Source organism: Dermacentor andersoni, chromosome 3, assembly GCF_023375885.2.
Source record: "Dermacentor andersoni chromosome 3, qqDerAnde1_hic_scaffold, whole genome shotgun sequence".
Lineage (NCBI taxonomy): Eukaryota > Metazoa > Arthropoda > Arachnida > Ixodida > Ixodidae > Dermacentor > Dermacentor andersoni.
The window spans coordinates 166795578-166807598 of NC_092816.1; the positions used below are offsets into that span (position 1 = coordinate 166795578).

The following is a 12021-nucleotide window of genomic DNA, read 5'->3' on the forward strand; positions in this document are numbered from 1 at the left end:
AATATCCAAGGCGCGTGGAGAGTTGTAGGGCTTGAGTCGGGCGACGTGGACGATGTCCCTGGTTGTCACAGCGGAGGACGTAGTGGGCGTGGCTAAAACGATTTCATGGGTGACATCGGTCACTTTGCGGAGCACGCGATATGGGCCTGTGTAACAAGAAAGGAGTTTTTCACATAGGCCAACTTTACGCGAAGGTGACCAAAGCAACACGAGGCTGCCGGGCACAAAATGGACATCACGGTGACGGAGGTCGTAGCGTTGCTTCTGCTTGTCTTGAGACACTTGTAGACGACTGCGCGCAAGTTGGCGAGCGTGGTCAGCATGGGCGATTGCATCACGGGCATAAGCGCTAGTTGAAGCTGTGGCGGACGGAAGCACAGTGTCCAGTGGTAGCGTTGGTTCGCGGCCATACAAGAGGTAAAACGGGGAAAAGCCAGCAGTTTCGAGACGGGAAGAGTTATATGCAAAGGTAATGTAAGGTAGAGCCAGGTCCCAGTCAGGGTGGTCGTCGGAAGAGTATTTGGATAGCATGTCTGTAAGGGTGCGGTTCAAGCGCTCAGTGAGGCCGTTCGTTTGGGGATGGTAGGAGGTGGTAAATTTGTGACGTATTGAGCAGGCACGCATGATGTCGTCGATGACTTTGGCCAAAAACCTACGGCCACGGTCTGTTAGCAATTGACGCGGAGCACCATGCATCAAAATAATATCATGTAGGAGGAAGTCCGCAACATCAGTTGCGCAACTGGTCGGAAGAGCACAGGTTACGGCGTAGCGGGTCGCGTAGTCCACCGCGACTGCAACCCACTTGTTTCCTGATGTAGATTCCGGAAATGGGCCGAGAAGGTCTAAGCCGACACGATGAAAGGGCTCGGCAGGAATGTCGAGCGGCTGCAGGTAACCAGCGGGGAGCTGGGAAGGCTTCTTGCGTCGTTGGCAAACTTCACAAGCGGCGACGTAACGTCGTACGGAACGGGCAAGACCAGGCCAGAAAAAACGGCGACGTACACGGTCATAGGTTCGAGATACGCCGAGATGTCCTGCCGTTGGTGCGTCGTGGAGCTCTTCTATAACGACGGAGCGGAGGTGTTTAGGTACTACAAGTAGGAACTCAGAGCCGTCCGGATGAAGGTTACGACGGTACAGAGTACCGTCGCGGAGGACGAAGAGCCGTAGAGTAGCATCGGCCGGAGAGTGCTCAAAACGGTCGATGAGTGCTCTGATGTAGGCGTCACGGCGTTGCTCTTCGGCGAAATGAAGCAGCTGTGATACAGAGAATACGCAAGAAGCACTGGCAATATTGGAGGAGTCAGAGTCGTCAACAGGGTAACGCGACAAGCTGTCAGCGTCTTGGTGCAGGCGGCCACTCTTGTACACCACGGAATATGAAAATTCTTGTAGCCTCAAAGCCCAGCGACCAAGCCGACCTGTAGGATCCTTTAGCGAAGAGAGCCAGCAGAGAGCATGATGGTCAGTTACTACGGAAAAAGGGCGACCGTAAAGGTAAGGACGGAACTTCGCAACCGCCCAGACTACAGCAAGGCATTCTCGTTCCGTAATGGAATAGTTGCGCTCCGATGGTGTGAGGAGGCGGCTCGCATAAGCAATTACGCGATCCTGGCCACGCTGACGCTGGGCTAAGACGGCACCTACGCCATGACATCTGTACGCAATTCTGTAGGGGCATCAGGGTCGAAGTGGGCGAGAATGGGTGGTGAGGAGAGAAGAGTAACGAGACGAGAGAAGGCGGCGGCTTCTGCAGTACCCCACGAGAATTGTACGCCTTTCTTCAAAAGATTAGTGAGGGGTCTAGCAATTGCCGCAAAATCTTGAATAAAACGACGAAAGTACGAGCATAGCCCTACAAAACTTCGAACGTCTGCGGCTGTCTTCGGAACCGGAAACTCTCTGACAGCGCGAGTTTTGTCGGGATCAGGCTGTACTCCGGAAGCATCAACGAGATGGCGCAGAAGAGTAATTTGCCGGTGGCCAAAACGACATTTGGACGAGTTAAGTTGCAGCTTCGCCTTTCGAAATACATCAAGTACAGTTGTGAGACGTTCAAGGTGAGTGTCGAACGTTGGCGAGAAGACGATGACGTCGTCGAGGTAGCAGAGGCATGTGGACCATTTGAAACCATGGAGCAAGGAGTCCATCATACGCTCGAAGGTGGCAGGGGCGTTGCATAATCCAAACGGCATTACTTTAAATTGGTATAGGCCGTCAGGTGTGATGAACGCGGTTTTTTCGCGGTCCATATCGTCAACAGCAATCTGCCAGTATCCCGAACGAAGATCAATAGACGAGAAATAGCTGGAACCGTGCAGGCAGTCAAGGGCGTCGTCTATACGTGGGAGCGGGTAGACGTCCTTTTTTGTAATGCTGTTCAGGTGACGGTAATCTACACAGAAGCGCCACGTGCCGTCCTTCTTCTTAACCAACACCACAGGTGACGCCCAGGGACTCGAAGAAGGCTCAATGATGTTTTTATCGAGCATTTTGTTGACTTCATCTTGAATTACTCGGCGTTCCGACGCAGAAACTCGATACGGTCGTCGGTGAATAGGCGTAGCATCGCCGGTAAGAATACGATGCTTCACCGCGAGCGTCTGGCCTAAAGGGCGATCGTCGATGTCGAAAATATCTCGGTAGGACGATAATACTTGGCAAAGCTCTTCAGCCTGCGCCGAGGACAGGTCCGTTGCAACCATATTCTTTATATTGGGATCGGCACCCGAGGCTGGCGCGAGGGGCCTGCTAAGCTCGCGAGAATCATCGGCCGATAACGCTGCCACGTATTGGTCGTCGAGACAATCAACGGTGGCAAGGCAAATACCTTGCGGTAGAATTTGCTTTGCCAATCCAAAGTTACAGACAAGCATTCGAGTGCGGTTCCCAGTAATATTAAGTATACTGTGAGGCACTGTAACGTCATACCTTATTGAAATGTCGGGCAGAGGAGTGACGAGGTACTCGCCATCAGGAACTGGTGGGAAAGACAACAGTTCAATGTAGGCTATTGACTTAGGCTGCAGGCGAAGAAAACCGGTGGGACGTAAGCGGCAGTGGGGTGCGTCAGAAGGTTCTGCGAGCATCGGCAACTCAAGGCGAAGGGTACCGGAAGAGCAGTCAATAAGAGCAGAATGTGCGGAGAGAAAATCGAGGCCGAGAATGAGGTCGTGGGGGCAATGAGCAATTACGGTGAAGAGGACAGGAGTGTGGCGGCCGGCAATGCTGACGCGTGCTGTACACATGCCGATGATAGGCACAGTACCGCCATCCGCAACGCGTACGACGCGGGCCGACGCTGGGGTGAGGAGCTTTTTGAGTCGTCGTCGGAAGGCAGCCCTCATAATTGAAAGATGTGCTCCTGTATCAATGAGTGCCGTGACAGGATAGCCGTCAACGTCAACGTCAAGAAGGTTTCGGTTCGTGGGTAACATGAGCAGAGGATTTGAGGGCAGGGTCGATAATGCAGCTTCACCTCCAGAAGCTGCAGTGCCTAGTTTTCCGGCTGGATCCGGGAGGCGATAGGCGGCGAAGAGAAGCGACGGGGTTGGGGCGAACGAGACTGATGGCGTCGAGGTGAGGGCGTAACACATATCGTAACATATCGTAACAATATCGTAACAATAACATATCGTAACAATATAAAAAGAAGCATTACCAATAGAAAGCTGAACTTAAGCGCACCCGCCATCGCATAACGTACGATAACGGTGCCAGAGGCTGAAAAGAAGCAATGCCGTGAGCACAGAAAACTTCGTCCCATGACGCTGCTTGCAGAACTCATGGTGGCCATAATGCAGTGCGCACTCCTACAGGCACGCGTCTGCATTACCTGCCTTTCCACCCCAGCAAAAACATTCTCGTTAATTTTGTGTTCCTGTTAGCTGAGAGACTGAGGATCGGGCATAAGACTACCGCAGGCATTCGCTGCGTGATGTGAAGGTATTTTCCTTATCCAAATAAAAGCGGCATGTAGAGTGCTCAGTTTAATGGTAGGCCTACATCTCCCAAATAAGCGTACGCGTGTCGTGGAGCTCTAAATCCAAGGCAACACTTTTCTAAAGAGACAGGTCGTCCTTACAGCGGATCAAAATCGAAACAATTCAACAGGCTTACCTGCCTGCTCGTCGTAAACGCTCCTGCCAAAAGCGCGAAACAATAGACGCGATGGAAAGGAGCCCAGAGGGAGAGTTCATTTGAGCGCGCTTAAGGCGAAGACTGCATCTGGCAGTTATAGTGACGCATGTGATGAGAACGAAGTCGACACGAGATCCAACGCTGGCTTCCTACTATTAAACCACGTGGCGCCAGCTATGGCGTCCTTAAACTACCTTTTAGCATTCGTTCTCGCTGTCGCCGGTAAGTACGACTACTTCTGTCGCACGGATGTCATATTATTTAAACTGAAACGATCATAGAGATGCATCATGGGAGAACGTTTTGTTTCCAATGACCGAGAAATAGTCGTTTTGTACATTACTGTAGCACCTGTTGGCATGTTAAGTAAATGCGTAGAGGGCCAAGCCCGCGTTAAATTGGAGGTGTTTTAGCAGCACTTATACCGCTGTTATGAACATAAAGAGCACTATCTGTCATACGTTCTTTACAGTAAGGCGATCACGCGCCGTACCATTTGGGTGTTTCCACGTCCTGCGTAGTACTTCGATTCTAATTGCAGCGGGTTGAAAAGACGCTCTTCGGCTAAGTTTTTCGGCGAAGATAGAGACAGTTCTTGAGGGTCCAGTAGGGATTCTCCTGTACCGATTCCATTTTGCTCAAAGAGAGTGTGCGTAAGGTAAATTCATTATTCCATAATTTATTCGCTCCATATGAAAAGAGCGAGAAGAACCATTTGGTCATTGTTAGGCAGCTATAAGGTTAGCACTTCTGTGTGACGGAACTGTTATGTCCTAAAGAGGTTCTTCTTCTTCTCTTCTTTTTTTAATTATCACACCAGACTAAAACACATCACTGCCAAACATCTCTTATTCCATACCACTACTGGGCAGTGGTTGTTCTACATATGAAGCTAAGTTTTACCTAAGCACCCTACAACGCTGTTGTACCGCTTAAGTACTCAATTAATACAGCTAAGTTTGCATCACCTTGCAGTATTTTAGCCCAGAAGGCGAGACGAATACGCGGCACCGTTCAGATTCTAATTTATTGAAATTTTCAAATGCTAACCACTGTATATTTTCGATTTCATTGTTTCAGCACTGCCCAAATTGAGAGCCTGGGTTACAGACGAGTGGTATTGCAAACGCTTGGCTCCGCTATCAATAGTGAGTGTGTATTTCCTGCGCCGCTCGCAGTCCTTAACATTGTAGTGATAATGTATCACAAGCTGAGGCATCCCCTCAGTACGTGCAACTGCTTTTCAATATCTGGTGTACTTAGATTCACGGGCACATTAAATGACCACAAGTGGCCCGATTTAATCCAGAGCCCTCTACTTCGGCCTCCCTCTTACCAGACAATTCAATTTCGAAACGTTAATCCTATACTGTAAAAAATTAATTTACATGACATTATTGAGTGAGAAATAATATTGTGATTTAACAGGAAAACTGCACTACAGAAAATGTCTGAACAAAGTAACAAGTAACACCGCAACCTAATGTTCATCCTTTCAGGCGCCCATACCATATGGTAGATCAAGTGACATGTTAAAGTTTTTGCTTTGTATTTTGCCAAAACAGAAACACGAGAAATTATATACGAAACCTTTTCGCCTAAAAATATTCATTCTGTCGTTACGTTGCAGACTTAAGAAAGTTAAGAATCAGTTCGCCCCTTCCTCGAAAATGAAATTATCAATAAACGCTAGCATGAATTGCCATTTCCATAGGTTTACATTCATACAAATTTATGCAGGGGTTCATCCAGATAATTTTATATAACAGTGCAGTTTAAAGGAGCCTTTCGCAGCAACCTTCCGCAAACTAAAGTTGGCATGACACTCATTTGCTTGTCCAAAAATCTCGGTTGATATCTCGCGCACGCAGGAGTTTGCACTGCGTCCGCACAGTCGCTGACTCGAGCTCACCCTTCAGATGCGAATGATAAAATCCTATTAGTTTTTTTACGACCTTTCCCAAACACTTCTCTAACAGCCAAATCGCGGCGTACTACTCAAACACAGCAAAAGCATGGACATCATAACTGATGTCGACTCTTTCTAATAGATAGCGTAGGTTTGTCTTTGTACCAGCTTTGAGTTGAACAGTAATATTACGCACTTAAATTTATGTTGCATGCATAACATCCCTAGTAGAAGAGCAAGCCCCAGGCATTTCGCAACTTCCACTAACAAATCGAGAAGAAGCTTTCTTCTCGCAAAGCATGACTGGCGCAATAGGCTATGACTTTGTCGTATCTTTCCTTTTTCTCAAATTGTCGGCGATTTCTCATAGAATTATGGGACTTAGCGTACCTCATAAACGCATTCACCAATGAACTTAGACTCAAAGTTCTTTTTCCAAACTATTGCGCAGAGCGCAGTGGCTACCCTTTACAGTAGAAGAAACTGTGCTTGAATATTAGTCCTCGGCGATTGCTACAATGAGGAATTCATTTAAAGACGCACCAATGCTCCATTACGACCTAGTAGATGCTGAAAGCAACTGATTGTACAGTTTAAACGCAGGAATCGCCGAGGCGTGTGACTGACAAGCCGTAAACACATGGGGGGGGGGGGGAGGGAGGGGGGCGTTGCCATCTGTTTACCCTGTTAAGGTGGAGTTCAAGAATGCGAGGTTACATCTTCTTCTGGTCGCTGGTAATCACTGACGCTGATGTGTAAAAAAAGAGCCAGTGTAGACATGCAAGACTATAATGCTGACTGAGTTTGTGTGATTTCACGGCTGATGAAACAGAATAAAATGTGTTTAAGTACGAGGTGGAGGTGGCTTGGAGGGGAGGGACGTGGCACGGACTTGTGCGCAGCGACGCGCTCAATAATTCTAGGTGCGACAGCTTCCGGAATGAAAAGGTCTGACAAATAGTTGGAGGTAGTAAATGTAGTTATCTTTCTATGTCCTTTATTTTTTAACGCGCAACGAGACTTGTGAAAGCATATCCTATTTTAAAAGCGTGGCATTCTATGCGAAACATCCCTGACTTTGCTGACCGTGGCTGATGCTGCAGCTATCTTGGCCAATATCTCATACAAGGCATCTTAGAAATACATGCCCGCAGGCATGTATTTCTTGCGTGGCCTCCGAAACGCATGGCGCGCCGCTGTGTGGCAACGATGAGAAACGCATCATGCGGCAACCGAGCTCCTCTTTCACGCTTCCTTTCATTTAAAAGTCGTTCATAGCCAGTTCGGTCGTTCACTAGCGTGCTAAAGGGTTGGGTTGAATCCATGCCACAGAAACCCTTGTCTCATGGGGTCGATTTCGCTCAGAATCGAAGAAATTTGAGGGTTCTTTTCGTCGTCAGCCGTGAAATCAGCCGTGTCACATACTTAGTTACCCAAGTTGGCGTCAAAGGCGTTCATTGAAGAGCGGCACACACCAACCGGCACATGTCCATTCACCCTAGTTGGCATCGAAGAGGTTCATTGAAGACTAGCACAGACCGAGTGGCACATGCCCAGAGCTCCAAGTCAGCGTCGAAGAGCTTCATTGAACAGCGGCGCCTACCCCGTCCCTCGTCTACAACGACCCCTGTCGGCGTTAAATACGTTCGTTAAAGAGCGGCACATAACTACGCATTACCACATGCAGAATGACACAAGTTGGTCCGATGGTTGATTTCCAAACCTGTTCCCTCACCTCTGCAGCCCGATGCACTACCCATTACACTTACCCAGTTTTATACATACCTTACATACAGTTACCCATTACACTTAACCAAGAACCTGTGTTCAAAGATCAAGGCACTGCTGACTAATCACATAAACAAAGTGATTAGAAGAAAAGTTTAGTTCAACGGCGTGAAACCAAGATGAACATCACCTACAAAGGCAAAGTTGATAAGGACAAGACGAGCTCGTTCAGGCCAGTTACGGTAACGTCGGTGATCTATAAAGACTGGCAATGCAAGCCAAAAAATTAGAACTGTCGAAGTGGGTGGGGAAAAATGATGTACTACAAAATCGGTTCAGACTAGGCAGACGCTGAGGGGATAGTCCTAAGACGGTGCATAGAGATTTCAGTAGCTCAGAATATATTTTGATGGATACCATTTCTAGATATTCAAGGAGCCTACCAAAACGTAGAAAAGCAATTCTTAGGGGTCATTCTCAAGCACGAAGTCATAGATGACGATTTCGTGGAGCTGCTGAGGGATATGTACAGAGACAGCCGAGTACAAATTGTATGAGAAGATCGAAAATCTAACGAAATGGTGGGAATTCACCAAGGACTGTAACAAGGATGCCCTTTGTCTCCGTTGTTGTTCACGCTTTCTGTTGACAGCATAGAAATACCACTAGAAAACAGTGAATTACGGTTTGATTTATGCTACATGCGTAATGGACAAATGGTGCAACAGAAGGCCGCTGGACCGATGTACGCAAACGACGTACTGCTGCTAGCTGGCAATGCAAGACATCTACAGGCACTTTCGAATATCTGCGACAACGCAGCGACAAATCTAGTTCTTGAGTTTAGCACAGAGAAATGTACAATAATAATGTTTATCGAAGAGACGAGTAATCACGTGGTGTAAATTCAACAGCAAGTCATACCCATAGTCAAGTAATATTAAAATCTCGGCGTATACATTAACGAAGGAAAGACTTGCTCAAGAACTCACCAAGATAATCCGGAAATAAAGGAGAAGCGTAATGCAGAAATAACGAAACAGAGCACTTTGGGGCCACCGTAATTATGAGGCGGTGCGTGTAATCTTGAAAGGAGTAATGGTGCCAGAGCTTACGTTCGCAAACGCCATTCTGTGCTTCAAATCGGATATTTTCTCGGGGTTATAAGTTAACCAAAGATGCTGCTGGTTAACTTCGGGAGCCCACAGTAAAACCAGAAATGAGGCAGTGTATGGTGACATGGGTTGGGTTCGGAGAAGCGCAGAGCCAAATTAGTTTTGAAGAAATGCGCAAGGACGTAGAACAAAGTAAATGTGTGGCTAAAGTACGCAAGTACACCTGAAAAGCGTGACACAGAATGGAGGAAGAGGTCAAGAAAGCTGGTAGCCAAGTACAGGGTAACTGAATGTACAGTAGAAAGCCAGGAGTCAGCACAAAGAAAGTGATAGGAACAGACACAGAGAATTGAATGGAAGTAACGCAAACAAAAAAAAACATGAAGATTTACGAGAATGGAAAGAAAGAAATTAGAAGGGGCAAATCTGCACGATAACACAAAGGGCAGTGCCTTGCTATTTGACGCTCGAACTGGTTTACCCAAGGACGGAAGCATACCGTATCAAATATTCACAACAAGATGAAGCATATGTATGCAGCAGCAAAATCCGTAGACTACTTAGCACATCCTAATGGAATGCGAATGGATTGACCTAGTGAGACCCGGAGATAACGTACACCTTCCAGAAGCTCTTGGATTGGACGCGGACGGAAGCAGCAACCAGTCAGCAGTCTGGATAAACAAAAGACGCTTAGAGTATTCGCGAAAAGAATCTGGGACGAAATCGATGCGAGCGTATCTGTTAGAGGCATATGTAGCGATACAAGGTAGGTACATAAGTTTTGAGCAAAGACCATTATGGAGATGTGTGCGAAAATGATAGAACGAAAAATATGTACAGCATATCTGATTAAACCAAGCCAGCTAAGCCACTATTTGACGCGGCCCTGTTAGAAAGGGGATGCCAGTAAATCATCATCGTCATCATTATCCAACCATGTACTACCCAGTGACCCACGTAGGCGGAAAAACGATTACATACAAACTTGAACACATCGATAGCTAGCACCTGAAGGGTGCGTCAAGTACCCTGAGAATGATAATGCATCAATAACCAGCCTTACAAGTCTCTCTGGCGCCGTATTTCTCTCTTTGTACACCAGGTGAGCGTGATTGCAGGTAGTTCTATGCTGTTCTATCTTACGCAAATATTTTGAGAGCTAGGGTGTACGGTGTGCTGCAGCACCAGGTGTTGCGTGAGAAAAGAGGGCATCGCCATGTCGCCACGTCGCCCTCGCTCTCGGAAGCCTGTGTTGTCCGCACGTCCCTAGGCCTCGCAAACTCTCGCCTGCGTTCTAACTTCGCCTCGGTAATCACTATCAAGAAATGTATAAACACAGAATTCAAAAGGAAAAACGTTGGCAGCAGTGGGTTTCGAACATATGACCTCACGCTCACAATCTGGATTTCCTACCCACTGGGCTACATCAGCTAAGTGGCTCAACGCGCTCGCTTGCCCGCGAGGCGTTCGTTACTAGACGGACCACTCAGTGACGTTCAATTGGACATTATTGCTTTATCATGAACTACTCATAAAAAGTGCCCATCTGCCCTGGGATCTTCTTCTCTATTCTTTCATACCGCACACATTTAATGACTAGAACCGGCTTTCCATCGATGTTGCCTATTTCTGATCACTCTCCTGTACTGCGTTAGCATTCTTCGGATGCTTCACGCACTGTCTGCGCGCTACTTTTTTATGTAACTATGTCTCTAGCCGTTTTCCCGCCTACCTAGTGCACTGCGCGGTCCATGGTGAAATGGGTAGAGCCTCAGGATGTTGTGCTGCGGGAAAAGGATTCGAAACCTGCCGTGCGAACAACTTGAATCACTGAGGCAATGTGTACATATGTTGCGCTCTTGAACGAACTCCATCACGCCGACATAGGACACTGTAGATGTGGTGCTGGATGCGTGCCGCTCTTCAAGGAAACCCTCTGACGCCGACTTGGAGCACTGGGTATGTGCCAGTAAGCATCCGCCGCTCCTTACTGAACATCTTTGACGCGAACCTGGGAAACTAGGTATGTGCCTCTGCGGATGTGCTGCTCTACAATGGCAAAAAGTTGAGTCATTTTAGCATAAGTTAAAGAGGATGAAGGCCTTCGCCTGCGTGCTCACGAGGCATTCATTACATTACCGGACATTTCATTCTGATGCGCTACTTCCTATTGTTTTCTCCCTCCAAAATTCGTGCGCTCGAGTGCTTTAATTAAAGCTTTCTTAATTCGCTGTACCTTAAATAACTTCGCTTTAATTAACGTCACAGGTAGTGTATTCGACTCTCGACCTACACTGTGTCAATTGGAATCCAATTTAGAGATATACTCGGTTCGCCCATATCTCCATCTTATGTTGTGGGTTCGAGTGCCTTATTCAACATCGCTTTAAATAATACAAAAGGTCGTGGGTTCGACTACCACTAAAGACCATGGGTTAGGCACTCGACCTTCATGATGTCATTTAGAATCCAACTTGTAGATATCGCTGGTTCGCCCATATCACCAAGTGGATTCGACTCTCACCAAAGGTAGAGTGTTTGATCCCCAAGGATCGTGGGTTCGAGTGTCTAAACTATATTCTAATTACCCGTGCCCTAATTAGCTTCGCCCTAATTAAGGCCAGAGGTAGTGGGTTCAACTCCCATGAAAGGTCATGGATACAAGTGCTTTACTTAAGTCCATCCTAATTAGCTGTGCTATAATTACTTTGCCTCAAATAACACCAAAGGTCGAGGATTCGAGTGCGCTAGCTCTACCTTATTTACTGTTGTTAATTAGCACCAAAGGTTGTGGGTTCGACTCCCAACTATGGTAGAGGGCTCAACCCCCAATCTTGAGGCCATTTAAATTTGGCGTCATAACGCCAGACGGTCAAATTTTCTTCCCATGAGCCGCCTAAGGCTTTCGGCTTACAACAGAGCCTGGGCGGAATCAACATCCACCTTGCTGGGTACAATCAAATCCACGCTATACAGGTTCCTCATGGACCGCAACCCTGCTTTACCGGGCTGCACCACAAGTGATCTATGTGCCGCTTTTCAGTGAACGTGTTCCCCGCCAACATTCGGGCGAGCTGCGCTGTAAATGCACTCGGTCTTCAGCTCTTCGATGAATTTGTCGCC

General features: G+C 47.4%; 1 long non-coding RNA gene across 1 annotated transcript in view; it reads left to right on the top strand.

Annotated features, from left to right (window-relative positions):
• The first annotated feature begins 4206 nt into the window (after positions 1-4206).
• LOC126524492 (uncharacterized) overlaps positions 4207-12021 on the top strand; it is a 54254-nt gene continuing 46439 nt past the window's right edge. Inside the window, exons 1-2 of the long non-coding RNA XR_011893150.1 lie at positions 4207-4365; positions 5224-5291. This is a non-coding gene — a long non-coding RNA (uncharacterized lncRNA). The remainder of the gene's footprint in view (positions 4366-5223; positions 5292-12021) is intronic.